General features: G+C 41.5%; 1 protein-coding gene across 5 annotated transcripts in view; it reads right to left on the bottom strand.

Annotated features, from left to right (window-relative positions):
* Positions 1 to 11,045, bottom strand: part of POGZ (pogo transposable element derived with ZNF domain) — a 48,041-nt gene extending 36,996 nt beyond the window's left edge. For 2 of the 5 annotated variants that reach the window (XM_019919804.3, XM_019919808.3), the window contains exon 1: positions 10,770 to 11,045. The gene's annotated coding sequence lies outside the window, so the exon portion shown is untranslated. The remainder of the gene's footprint in view (positions 1 to 10,769) is intronic. The other 3 variants (XM_019919806.3, XM_019919807.3, XM_019919803.3) reach the window with 2 other exon arrangements.
* Between the last annotated feature and the right edge of the window lie 3,959 nt (positions 11,046 to 15,004).

The raw sequence follows: 15,004 nt of genomic DNA, 5'->3' as shown, positions 1-15,004 counted from the left end.
CAAATAAGGTCCACATATTATGATTATTTGGTAAGTTTCTTAGGCCTCTTTTTTTTTTTTTTTTTGCGGTACGCGGGCCTCTCACTGTTGTGGCCTGTCCCGTTGTGGAGCACAGGCTCCAGATGCGCAGGCTCAGTGGCCATGGCTCATGGGCCCAGCCGCTCCGTGGCATGTGGGATCTTCCCGGACCGGGGCATGAACCTGTGTTCCTTGCATCGGCAGGTGGACTCTCAACCACTGCACCACCAGGGAAGTCCAGGTCTCTTTTAATTTATAGATCTTCCTTCATCTTTTTCCCCCCACCTTGTAATTTATCTGTTGAAGAACCAGGTCACCTCTTGCAATTTCTACAGTCTGGATACTGTTGATTACATACACATGGCATTTAATATATGCCTCTGGCCTCTGTATATCCTGAAATTGATAGCTGGATCTACAGACATGATTAGATACAGGTTTAACATTTTTTTCCCCCAAGACTACTCACAAGAGCAGGATTTTCTTCCAACAGGAATCCTTCTATCCAGGCTCAATGCCTTGATCTAGTCATTCTAAATCTATCATTCCCTTTTCATTTATTACCTGAAACACCTTGATTTAAAAAAAAAACAAAACATATCTACTATTTGGTTACCCAGTGGTGCAGTTCATATAGTAAAAGTCTCGACTCTTTCCATCTTGCTTCTTTCCCTTTATTTACCAGTTTTCAAAATAATGATCTGTTTTACTAGCACTTCCTCAAAGTGACCAATGAGTTTGTTCTTTTTTAAAAAATTAATTAATTAATTTTATTTTTGGCTATGTTGGGTCTTTGTTGCTGCACGCAGGCTTTCTCTAGTTGCGGTGAGCCGGGGCTACTTTTCGTTGCGGTGCACGGACTTCTTGCGGTGGCTTCTCTTGTTGCAGAGCACAGGCTCTGGATGCACAGGCTTCAGTAGCTGTGGCACGCAGGCTCAGTAGTTGTGGCTCGTGGACTCTAGAGCACAGGCTCAGCAGTTGTGGCAGACGGGCTTAGTTGCTCCGTGGCATGTGGGATCCTCCTGGACCAGGGCTCGAACCCGTGTCCCCTGCATTGGCAGGCGGATTCTTAACCACTGCGCCACCAGGGAAGTCCAATAAGCTTGTTCTTAAACTATCATTATATCACATCATATGACACATCAATTTAAACATATTTGATATGTTTTGATCCACTGCAGTTATCCTTATTGATACTCAAAGTGTCCTATTTTGGCTACTGGGAACTTCTCAGTTAGCTCCTGAGTCCTTCTGACACAACCCTTGTGTTTGATAAAATCCTGGCTGTAAGTTTCAGGCTCATCTCATACATTCTTGCCCCAGACCTAGAATCAGCCATTTCTCTAAGGAGCCCTGATTCCTTTTGGTGTGGAATGATATTCCAAGATCGCAGTCTAGATGCTAGTGACTTCTCTGCTCATTAAAAAAAAAAAAAAATTATTTGGCTGCGTCGGGTCTTAGTTGCAGCACACGGGATCTTTCGTTGCAGCGCGTGGGCTTCTCTCTAGTTGCGGCGTGAGGGCTCTAGAGTGTGTGGGCTCAGTAGTTGAGGCACAAGGGCTCTCTAGCTGTGATGCACACAGGCTCTAGAGTGCACAGGCTTAGCTGCTCTGCAGCATGTGGGATCTTAGTTCCCGGACCAGGGATCAAACCCACGTCCCATGCATTGGAAGGCGGACTCTTAACCACTGGACCACAGGGATGTCCCTCTGCTCATTTTAAACATAAAATTATCTCCGTATCAACCCCCAACTATTAGTCAGCTACCTTCAATTTCGCTTCTATGTCATTTGGCAGAAAAATTCCAAATCTACAAATAAGACTTGTCTTAGAAACTTAAAACAAACTTCTATTTTCTCCTGAGATTCTTACTGGAGATGTTTCAATCTTTTAAACTTTACTAACTAATTCTCATTACTTCCACTCTTTTTCCAACCTTTCCCTATAAATTCTATATGCAGAATTTACATATAGTTAAAAAAAATTTTTTTAAGATCAAAGATTAACAAAGAGGACACAGCATGTAGTTTAACCAAGCCCTTTAGCAAGTAACTTTTTTTGAGGCTGCCTTCATTACCTTAACATAATCATCTATGTTTTGTTGCATTTTTCAGTAGTTTGTTCATTTTTTATTACTGAGTAGTGCTCCATTTATGGATAAACTATCCATCCACATGTTGACAGACAGTTGTTTTCAACTTTTCAGCTATTATGAATAAACCTGCTATGAACATTTGGGCACAAGTCTTTGTATGTGCATATGTTTTCATTATTTTGGATAAATAACTAGGAGAGGAATTTCTGGGCCACAGGATAAGTGTATGTTTAACTTCCAAAGAAATGGCGAATTTTCCAAACACTAGCCTAAGTAGCTTCTGACTTACCCAATTTACAAGTCCTGCAGAGATGGTCTTGTAACTTACTATCTATTTATTGCCATGCCACAGGGCATGCAAGATCTTAGTTCCCTGACCAGGGATCAAATCCACGCCCCCTGCATTGGAAGCATGGAGTCTTAACCACTGGACTGGCAGGGAAGTCACCGTAACATACTTTATAATGTGGGGTTGCTTAGCTCCTATGACTCTTAGTTTGGGGCCCTCAGCTGATACTCTGAAACAACAGGAACATTCATATTTAACTAAAAGATACTCAATTTAACATTCTTCCCTTAACTACTAGACTGAAATATTTGAGAGGGCAGGAACCATGTCTTTCTTATTTATTAAACTGAAGTACAACTGATTCACAATGTTGTGTCAGTAAAGTGATTCAGTTATACATACATATATATAAAATATATATGGATGTAATATACATATGTATAATATATATATATATTCTTTTTCAGATTCTTTTCCCTTACAGGTTATTACAAAATATTGAATATAGTCCCCAGTAACTATTTTTTTAAAGACTGTCTTTTCTTGAATGCCAAGATATAAACAGATCACCTCAAAAATATCAAATTTATCAACTACTCCTAACAAAAACTTTACCCATAACACACAGCTAATAAGGTTCTTTTCCAAGCAAACTGGGAGGTGGGAGGGGGATGAGATAAAGCAAAAGACCTATACCTTACAAATGAAGAGCTCATTTCTAGCTTCAATAAAATTTCCAATAGAGCTAAAAAATGTCATCATATTCCAGTGTTCTCCAACATATACTAAGCACCCAAGCTGTGCAGCATATCTGCAGAAGGGAACTGTGTTCAAAGTCTGTACATAGGTTATATAAAGGGAAACCTAGATCATTAAGGAATCCACATATGCCAGTGGCTTTTATCCAACTCAGTAATACTCAAACAGGGATAATCTGCCCCCAGAAGACATATGGCAATGTCTAGAGACATTTTTGGTAGTCATAACTAGGGGTGGGGTTGGGGAAGGGTGCTACTGGCATCTATCTAGTGGCAAGTGGCCAGGGGTGCTACTAAACATCCTACAATGCACGAGACAGACGGGGACATATCTGGCACAAAATGTTAATAGTGCCAAGACTGAGAAACCCTGATCAAACTGAATCCATGTTCTGAAGGGGAAAATTTTTTAAAAAATCATCCCACGTTCTATGCATAAAGAACTCTCATTTCTTTTTTTTAAATTGAAATATAGTTGACTTACAATGTTATGTTAATTTTCTCATTTCTTTTTAAAATAATTTATCCTCTCTGCAACAGAAAAGATGAGAACAAGATCCCTATGAATTGTTCAAAGGGTTACATCTTAACACGGTAAAAACATTTTTATAAAACTCATATACATCTAGTTTGTTTCACCCTATAATGATCTACCTGTGAAACTTGTTCCTGCCTAGGTACGTAATTTCTCCTTACAAAACTTTAGCATTATGATGTTAGTTCTGTAAATTTATGGTTACTATCAGTATTAACTGGTAAATAATCTTGGTGAAAATAATTTCCCAAAGTCCCAAAATCTCCATTTCTAAAATTTCTGGTTTTCACCCCTTTACTATTCCTCTGTGGGTTGCTTTTGCTAAATATATCAGCTCTTATTGCCTCTTCAACTTTCCAATCATTTTCTCAGAGGGCAGTGAACCAAAATGACACGATGCAAACTTATTTCTGTGGTCCTTCTCAAAGTCCTATTGTTATGCTTAAACTTAAAATTATGGAAGTAGCTCTATGTCTCAAAGCCAAAAGTTATGACAGTAATAAGTTTAAACAGAAAAATGTTAGCCAATAATACAAACTCTGTCATCAGCTGTTTGGTCTGTGGCTTATTCTTCTGTAAACAAACAAAAACTATTGACAATAATGTTTAACCTGAATCAAACCAAGCACTTAAATTTAACTTCCAGTTTTTAGGAAATACAGCAGTAGAGGAATAAGTTAAGTAGCACCTCAAGGAAATAATGAGATAAATCCAAAAAGTGGGACATTTTAAAAGGAAATAAGACAACTGCAGAATAGGGAATATTTTATAAAACTACTAACACAGTTTAAAAATGTCAATCTCACACACACATGTATATATACATGCATGCCCACACACAGAGTGAGAAGACTAAACCAGACTGAAAGAAACTAAAGCGATGTAACAAAATGCAACATGTAAACCTTTACTGGATTCTGGTTCATAAAAAAGCTATAAATGACATATTGGGGAGAACCGGAACATTTGAATATAGACTAGATACAAGACGATATTTGGAAATTATTTTTAATTTTCTTAGAAAGAATAGTGGTATTAGAGTTATGTAGGAGAACGTATTTATTCTTAGCAAATGCACGAAATGTTCAGTGGAAGTATCATGACTGTGACTTTCAGGTGGTTCAGCAAATATATATTTTGGCGTTTTCTTACAGACATCAAATATGCCAACATGAAAAATGGTTGTGTCGGGACTTCCCTGGTGGCGCTGTGGTTAAGAATCCGCCTGCCAATCCAGGGGATGTGGGCTCGAGCCCTGGTCCGGAAAGATCCCACATGCCGCGGAGCAACTAAGCCTGTGTACTACAACGACTGAGCCTGTGCTCTAGAGCCTACGAGCCCTAAGTACTGAAGCCCGTGCGCCTAGAGCCTGTGCTCCGCAACAAGAGACTCCCCCGCTCCGCAGTGAAGAGTAGCCCCCGCTCACCACAACTAGAGAAAGCCCGCATGCAGCAATGAAGACCCAACGCAGCCAAAAATAAATAAATGGATAAATTTATGAAAAAAAAATCGTTGTGTCTAGGTGGTGGGTTCATTGTAGACACTCCTTGTAGTATTCTTTCACCTTTTTTACACGCATGAAATTTTCTTAAAATAAAAAGTTGGGGGGATCAGAGGAACAAGGTCTGGGAATCTAACATAAAATATGGTGGCTATAGTTGATAACACTATAATTGATATTTGCTAAAAGAGGAGAATGTTCACATACACACAAGATAAATATGTGAGGTGATGGATGTGTTAATTAACTGAATGGGGGGGAATCCTTTCACAATATTTATGTATATGAAATCACCATGATGTACAGTTTAACATCATACAATTTTATACGTCAATTACACCTCAATAAAGCTGAAATTTAAAAAAGAAAAGAAAAAAGTAATGGGGAATAACTACCTACTCATATCTTGGTTGTGATATTTTGTTCTACTATATTCTGCCATTTTCTTTTTGCCATTTACTAAATCAAACTGGTAGCCTCATGGGTTGAATTTTCTGTTAACTTGTTCTCATTTCTAGGAGCAATTTTCACATAGATTATATATACACATTTCTAAAGATGTTGCACCATAATTAAATGTTAGAAAAAAATAAATCGAAGTTGAGTTATACAGGTTACCAAGGAGGTACTGTAAGATGAGATGAACACTGCCGTCTTCCATTAATCAACGCATCATGATTATCTGACATCTTGGTAACCTATCTGGTTTCTGTATTTTGTAGCAGTAATTACACTGGTAACGTGATTTTCGTGCACTCAGTAGGTTTTACTCAACACTGCAACTCACACGGGACTATTAGTGACTCCCACAGTCTTTAAGTCTTTGGCATTCATCTTTCCATCCATAATATGGGTGTACCAGATACATACCTTTCTAGGGAGGACTGAATTGTACCTTAAATGCTGGCAAATATGGTAGTCTACCTTATACTCAGGTCCTATAAAATCAGCTAGTCAGTAAAAGCCTACATAACTGAAAAGCAAGATACAAAGAGACTCTTTATACAATCTTATTTAAAAGCAGCAAAAAGAATCCCTCAGTTACAACTGTCAGTCTACCTCTGAAGTATTTAATGGGCAGAAATCTCTACCTATCTTCACCTCAAATAAGATTAGGAAAACATGTTTTCTACCAAAACTCTCCAGACAGATTTGGCTCTTGAAGCATTGAATTCCTTTAATTTGTCTGGTTCTTTTATAGCTCTAAAGTAAACTCCAGGAATGAAGAATTCAGTATCTAACATTTTCAATTCACTGCTAGCGCATACCCACTCATACATAAATCAAGATAAAAAGAACATTTGGAACAGAAAAAATGTCTTAAACAACAAATTTAAGAATACCACTCTCTTGCTCCTGAGTTAGGAATAAACAATAATAATCCTCAAAAAAATCTGTATTCAAGTTACTTCAATTTTTGACTTTAAAAGGGATTAATTCCAGAAAACCTACAGGGCTGAATACTTAGTATGGCTATAAAACTAATTATTGTTAAACTTGTAATAAGAAGCATTTATTTACCCAGTCTTCCGTATGGCCCATTTTGTCCCTCACAGTAACTGCTGTAGAACCTCACATATAATATTCACAATGGGTTCTTAAATAGTCTTAATAATCTGCCTAATATTCTCAAACATAAAATACTTTCCACTTATCTAGCAGCAAATCTCCTATCAAGAAGAACCCAAATATATTCATTATGGGTTCTTTACTAAAACAACAACTAAAGTGAGCAGTTAAGTTTCCTTTTTTTTTTTTTTTCCCGCGGTACGCGGGCCTCTCACTGTTGTGGCCTCTCCCGTTGCGGAGCACAGGCTCCGGATGCACAGGCTCAGCGGCCATGGCTCACAGGCCCAGCCGCTCCGCGGCATGTGGGATCCTCCTGGACCGGGGCACGAACCCGTGTCCCCTGCATCGGCAGGCGGACTCTCAACCACTGCGCCACCAGGGAAGCCCTAAGTTTCCTATTTTTAAAGGGTACAATATTCAGTTCTTCTCCCAAGAAAAGTTCTTCTTCACTGACAGTTGTATGTTGTCTAAATTCCATTTCTACTCAATTTTATTTAACTCTGCCAAATACTAGTAAAATATTAGTCCTTTCTCCTCTCCTCTGGAGTTACATGTAAAAATACGTTTTTGTGGATATGGCTTATTATCACAAACCAGATTGCCAAAGAATCTATCAAAGTCTTACCATACTGATATTATGACAAAGACACCACCAGCTCTAGGGTTTGTAATTTAAATTAGAAATCTCCACTTTCAACAAAAAGACATATATGGAGAATAAAGACTGAAACATTGTCTGGAATACATTTTATTTTACTATGATTTAATAACAGGCATTATGCACTTTACATTATCACAATTAATTCTCACTATATACCCTAAGTAATACATTTTACAGATAAGGTCAAAACGAAGTTTAGAGAGTTCAAGTAACTTGCCCTAGGTTACAGCTGGTTTGAATCCTGGCTGGGATATTTACTAAGCTTTTTTTGCTCTGGAATTCTTCCCCAAGTCATTGCCTCTTCCATTACTAACTCCAACATTTCTGAATTCTGCGGAAGTTTCTATAGGGAGACAGATTTGGATGATTTAAGGAGAAGGACAGGACAGACCCAGTTTTTGGTCTTGGGACCCCTTTACATTCTTAAAATTATTAAGGATCCCAAAGAGCTTTTTTTTATGTGGACTTTACCTTTTGATATTTACATTAGAAATTAAATCATAAAAAATGTGAATACTTATCAGTATATTCAAAAACAAACCCATTACAGGTTAACTTAAATAACATTTTCAATTAAAAATTACTATTTTTCCCCCAAAGAGTGAAATAACGTTGTTTTACATTTTTGCAAATCTTTCATGTCTAGGTTAATAGAAGAGTTTGATTCTCATAACTGCTTCTGCATTCAGTCTGTGGTTCTATGTTGTTCTGGTTAAGTATATAACAAAGATCTGCTGTCACACAGATAGAAAAAGGGAAAAGTATTCTAAAAACCTTTTCAGATAGTTTTTATATTGATACAGTACTAAAACTAGACAAATGATAGTTTCTTAAAGGATAACTGCATCTTGGAACCTGAAACCCTATCAATGAATGTTATGTTAAAATCCATTGATGTACCTTAAATTTTGAAATGATTTCTTACTCATGGTGACTTCATGCAATGGTCATTTGGAAAATACAGACTTACTGAATTATGCCTATCTTCCAACTATTGACACATTTCATCATACAATATAAAAAAAAACATAGTTATTAAAACTGACATAAGAAAAGTCTTTCAAGTACCAGGAAGTTGTTACAGTTGAGGTATCAACTTTTTAAAAATTCTAATTTTCACTCTCAAATTTTTATCACTGGGAACAAATACTATCGTTTTCCTTGAAGTGACAAGCTCACACTTTTTTCAAGAAAACATCCACAAACACTCAAGTGTCAAAAGCTGTAGTTTATCAGTCGTTCAAGTAAAAATGCTGTTCCAGGAAACAAGTAACTCACAACTAAATCTCTCAAGTGCCTTTCCTTATAACAAAGATCTACCTCAGCAGGCGGTGTTAAGTGCTTCAAGCACACTTCCCATTTGGTCATAGACTCTTATAAATTAAAAAGACATGTACTAAAGAGCTGAAATTTAATAAAACTAATTATTTTTACTGCTTCATCAAGGACATTCTCAAGTAAGTATAGAGTTTCCTGCAGTAGTTTTATCAAGTGTTGCTTTTGGATCATAAGTGCAAATGTCAGTGAAAAAGATAAACAGTGTCTCAGTATTATTTTGAAAACAGTTATGACCTCGAAGCTCTCCTGAATGGGCCTGAGGGGATTCCCAGGGGTCAGCAGACCACATTCTGGGAACTGCTTTTCTAGATTATGCCACTGGTTCAAGGTGGGGGTGGAAACTAACAAAATTCTGTTCATCCCAAGAGTCTTCATTCTGTTAGTTCCTTTAGTTTGAGATACATCAGCATAGCTGGTACGTTATAACCGTAATATATGAAAGGGGAAGGAAATCAAGGGCATAGATTGCCACTTAATTGTTCGAAGATTATAGTCTGCGCACCTTTATGCTGGATCAAAAACTCAATATGGTGGTTACCCTAATCAGTCTCAGCTGAAGGATTGCAGATTAAAAATGTAGAGATGATACCCCTCTCCCCATCCCATCCAAAAAAGCTTGGGGATGAGGCCGCCCCAAACCGCACTTTTAGCGATCTGCAAGGTACTTTTTATGCACCCCGAAGTTAAGAACGATTGTGCTAAGTAGTTCAAAGTCCAATTCCCAGTTCCAAAAGCAAGGGGTCTCAAAATTCAATGTCGTTCGCCAAGAAGCAGTCCCCCCCCGGCCCCGCCGTTTCCCTTCATCTAGATGGGAAAATTCCTTTGAAAGTGAAATTGTACTTCTGTGGGGTTTTGAGCTGCGGTGGGAGGTCTCTAAAAGAGTGTAGAGGGCTGGGCCACAGTCTGCAACAGAACGACGGCTGTTCCGATAGGACAGCTGTATCTCAATTTCCATCTCGAAAAAGAGATCTGGGCTAAACGACTTACTCTTTCCAGCTCTACCTTTTTCTGAGCTAAAAATATCCAAGACAATGAGAGAAACGTCCAGTATTATTAACAATTTGAGAGAATCCCGCGTCTGACAGAAGAGGAAATCAGGAAAACTCGCAGAATGGAGAGAAAGCAGATGGATCAACATCACTCCTTTTCAGAAGGTGCTAAGAATCTAGAGAAAATAGTCCCTGGGATAAACATGGCGCCCACCGCGGCAGGATATAACCATACGAAAATAAAGCTTTTTCCGCCACATCCCATTTTATAAATCACGGCGCCACCCCAAAATTTAGAGCCGGGGGAGGAGACTTTGTAAACCGCGGTGCACTAAGGCTTCGGGTGTACTATACGACCGAGCGGGGATTACATAACACAAGGGAGAGACTAAGCAATCACTCATTCTCCTCCTCGCGCTCAAAGAGAGCGCCCCACTCGTTCCCCGGCGGGGGTGGCGCGGGGACGGCCGAGCACCATCCCCACCCCCGGGGGACGTCGGCCCACGGCCCCTCCCGCCCGCCTCCCCAGCGCGGCCTCGCCCTCCCCTCCCGCCGCGCCCCGCCGTCTCGCCGCCGCCCGCGCCCCCGCCTCTTCCCCAGCGGGCCGCCGCCCGCGCCCGCGCCCGCCCACTCCTCCGAGACGCCTCGCGCCGGGTGTGCGTGTGGACGTCGGGTGTGTGCGGGGCCGTGGACCGCGAGTGCGCGCGCGCGCGCCGCTGCAGGCGCCGGGGGCGGCCGGCAGGCAGACAAGGGCCTGCCCGGCCCGCCGCGCGGCTCCCAGGGCGCACGCACTCACACACGCGCTCGCGCGCCGCACCCCACGCCCGCCGCCGCGGGCCGCGCCGCCACTCGAGGGGGGCGGGGGCGCGCGCCACCGGGCCCCCACCCCCACCCCTCGCGCTCCCGCCCCATCCCCCTCTCATTGTCTCGCCTCGGAACGCCTCGCCGAGCGAAAAGATAACGGAACCCCCGGGAGAAGGGGGGTGGGGAGAGAGAAAGCTCGCTCGCTCACTCACCTCCCGTGGTCGTCGCCGCCGGTAGTCTGACCCGAGGAAGGCGCCGTCGCCTTAAAGGGACCTTGCACCCGGCGCCGGGAGAAGGGGGTGGGAGCAGGGGAGGGGACGGGGGCTTGGGGGGAGACGAAGAAGAGGGAACCGTTGAAAGCGCGTCTCCCGAGGGTGAAAGGAAACCTCCCTCGGGTTCGAGTGATTTGGGGTGGATTTTTTTCCCGAGGGGGGCGGGGGGGCCCCGAGGGAGGGGGGCGGGGGGGCCAAGGAATGCGGCTCCGTGTACGGGAGCTGGCGCGGGGGAGAGAGACGCCGACTCCCCCCACCGACCCTCTCGCCCCGCGGAGGGATACGGCTCGTCACTTCCGCCCTCCCCCTTTCGTGGTTTTTCAATTGGTTGGAGCGCGTGGCACGTCATGTGCTGTGCTCATCCTAACCCCTGCCCGGGCTTCTTTTCTAGTCAAGTTTGTCTGGGCCTGCAAATAAATAAATAAATAAATAAAAATTTTTTAAAAATGAAATGAAAAATAATTAGCCCAGAAGCAATATCTAAATTTTGGTGAGAAAGATGGGACTTCCAAAGAAAATACTTCCCTGGACTTTCCAAGGAAATTTTGGGAATCTCCACACTTTCCACTCAAGGTTTATACCTAATCAAAAGGGGAACCTCATGCCACAGGCCAGATGGTGAGGCCCAATGGCACCAACGACTGATATTGGAACAAAGGCATCAAAATGGCACTCGTTCTTCTTCACGAGACATTCGGTCAGGTAGCTTTAAGTGAAGAACTTTTAAAAGCCATTTTTACCCTGAACCCTTCTGGATTCTGGAAGGAAGTCACCCATGATTGCTTATTAAGGTAGTTCATGTATGGAAACTTTTTTGAGATGAATAGACTCAGCAGAGATCTTCAATTCAAAGAAACTGTAGACTCCACAATTGTGCTTTTTGCTCCAATCAAGGCTGAGGTGGACTGGCCCAAAGAAATTGCTCTGTCCATTAAAGACTATCCTCCTGTTATTTTTCCTCAAACAAAAACTAACCTCTTTTCCAAGTAACTAAGAAATTTTTTCCTTTATTACCTCCTGAAGTGATGATAAAATTTTAGTATTTTCCTTAGATATTTGAGGATATTGTTGCTCTTTAAGCAATACGCAAATATTTGCTCCAAACCAAATGCTAAATCAAGGTACTTGGTGCAAGACTGGGGAGATGCACAACCACATTTATTCCTTCTCTAGGTACACACTCCAAACCACCAGACGATGAAAATAGGCAGTGGAGGTAAGCATTCCAAATTGTGCACCTGTGGGCATGCACACACCACCACCCATTTTCATCATCCCATTTCATACATCTCAAAAACACGAGAAGGATTTCAACTAGTCATTCTTAGGAAGAACTTTATTACTTGAATTGGAAGAACCACTGAGCCTTCTGAAAATTCTTCTGAAACCGTTCCAGACCTGATCTGGAAAAGCCCATGCTGGGATTATGGAATCAATCATCAAAAGACATTCTGCATGAAGCTCTAATCCTATTTTATGCTTTCCTGCAATAATTCAATTCATTATAATGTCATTTGCCTCTGAAATATTCTTGGTGAAAAATATTTTGGCATGCTCTAAGTGCCAGCTTATGCTCTCTGCCAATGAGCTGCAGCCCAGCAGATTGTACCATCTACCACTGACCAATCACCATTAGCATACCATACTGAAAATGCATCATGCATGTATTCATTTATTCGACAAATATTTATTGAATACTTGCTATATGCCAGGCACTGTTCTAGATGCTGGGAATGCAACGACAAAGAAAACAAAGTCCCTGAATTCATGAAACTTATACTCTAGTGAGGAGAGACATACAATATACACATAAATTGTTCCAATATCTATTACAGAATAACAAACGGTCCCAAAACTTGGTGGGTTAGCACAACAATTTTATTATTATCTCTCACGGTTCTGGGAGGTGATTAGACTAAGCTAAACAGTTCTCACTTGGAGTCTCATGCAGTGGCTGAGGCTGAAGTCATCTCAAAAGCTTCCTCAAAAGTCTAGAAGTTGATGATGACTATTGGCTTGGACTGAAGCTGGGGCTGTTGGTCAAAACAGTGAGCTGTTGGCCTCTCCATGTGGCCTAGGCTTCCTCATATTGTAGTGACTGAGTTCCAAGATTTAGTGCCCCAAGAGGACCAGGCAGAAGTTGTCTGGCTTTTTGTGACCTAGCCTCAGATGTCACATAGCATCGCTTCCACCACAGTTACAGGCCCACTTCGATTCAAGAGCGATGGGAAACATCTCTCAAAGGGAAACATCACGTTGTAAGAAAAGTATGTGGAATGTGAAATCTTGTTGTGGTCATCTTGGAGAATACAATCTGCCACACAAATAAATGAATATATAATATGTGATATGGTGATAGGTGCTATGATGGGGAAAAGGGCAGGACAGGGAATTGGGAGTGTGGTACAGGGGTAGAGGGTGGTTGGAGAAGGCTTTGTCATTAAGGAGACATTTGAGCACAGACCTGAAGAAGGTGAAGCCAAGTTCAGGTTTTACTGTTAGTGAAAGTGAAGTCCCTGGAGGATTTTGAGCCAAGGAGTGACATGACCTGAGAAACATCTTTAAAGGAACACTGTGGCCGCTTGGAGAGAATAACTGGTAGGGGCAAGTTTAGCAAGCTATTGCAATTTTCAGGTGAGAGATGATGGTGGCCTGGACCACGGTGGGAGCTGTGGAGCTGCTGAGTGAGTTCTGCAATATATTGTTTACTTCTCTGTGACCTATTTTTCTGTAGTTGAGTTTGTGCCCTGGGAGACAGTTTTGACCCATAATGGCTAACAAAATGTGTGTGAGTGATGGTGCTATGCCTGCCACAAAAAAATAAAGGAAGGATATCCTGCTGAATGTTAAATTGGGAGTTTTGCAGGGATTGGAGGCATCTTTGAGGAAAGAATTCAGGAAACAAGGGTAAAGATCAACAGATAATCAGGGAATGGAATAAGTTCTTTGACACTGAAAAGATTTCCTAACTATGCCACAGCCTGGGAGGATTGATCAACAGTTGAATGACTGATAGCTGGAAGAAATCGGGGGCAGAGACGTCTATAAGTTCAGAGCATTTGAAGAAAACTCTACCACCTTGCAACACCAGAGCAACATCTCAAAAAAGGCTTTATAGCTAGCGTTCCCATTTCCAGAAACGTATTCTCCTAGCTGAAGAGGGAGAGCCTGTATTCATTTGGACAGTCTTGGAACATTTTGTTGTCATCTGCTAACACACACGTTTCTAGAGTGAAATAATAGAACTGATACTTGTGGTCTCCTGTATTTGAACCATCTTGATGATGATGGGAGAACCGAAGCAGCAGAACAAATAACCTGGATTAAATCCCTAGAAATCAATTCACATGTACCTGTATAACATATTGGGCTGGGGTCTGAAAGCCAATCCATTGTGGTATATTGAAGAAATTGGGACCCTAATACTGCTGCTAAAAAGCTACCCAAGTCTTCGGTAGCCAACTTAGAAAAACTGAATCCTCTCCATATGGGTTTCTAAGAAAGGTCAAAAGTTAATGGAAGTCCCAAGTTGGGCATTTCACAGTTAGGTAGCAGGAGAGTGTTTCTTTTCAACAGTTTATAGAAACACTTATTTGCTTCCTTGGCTTATGGTTTCTGCCACGAGCTGAAAATTGGAACCACCTGTAACTTGGAGAGTGTCAAGGCAGAGACACAAATGATTTCAACATGTCTTCTGAAGTAGTGAGCCATGGGTGCTCCTCTGCTGTCAGTTTGTTAATGTACAGACCCAATCTCTGACTCCTTCATGGGGGCCAATGCCAGGTTCCCTTAAAAATGAGCATCCCGCTCTTACAGAACACACTTAGGGTCATCAAAACCAAGAGCTCAAAGGGAGCTACTCATTTTGGAAAAGGTAGAAAAACAGTGGAAACATTTTCACCACCTGAGCATCTCCCAGCTCAAAAAGATTGACAACTGATTGCACTGAGCCTGGGAGTCTAAAGAAGTCAACATGTGGAGTGGGAAGGAGACATGGAAATGCCTAGCTTGCAGGGAAATCATCGTGAAATAAAGGACAAATGAAGATTTATGTTTGACAAGTGTCAAATAAAAAATGGGGAACTTGGAGGCTGTTGTAGATTGTATTTAAGAATATTGTTTGTTAACTCCTTATGTTTAGAGGAGCTGAGGACTCTCCTAGGGGCTCAGAAAAT

The sequence above is a fragment of the Tursiops truncatus genome, chromosome 1 (assembly GCF_011762595.2).
Source record: "Tursiops truncatus isolate mTurTru1 chromosome 1, mTurTru1.mat.Y, whole genome shotgun sequence".
NCBI classification, from domain to species: Eukaryota; Metazoa; Chordata; class Mammalia; order Artiodactyla; family Delphinidae; genus Tursiops; species Tursiops truncatus.
This window is presented reverse-complemented; position numbering and strand designations above follow the sequence as displayed.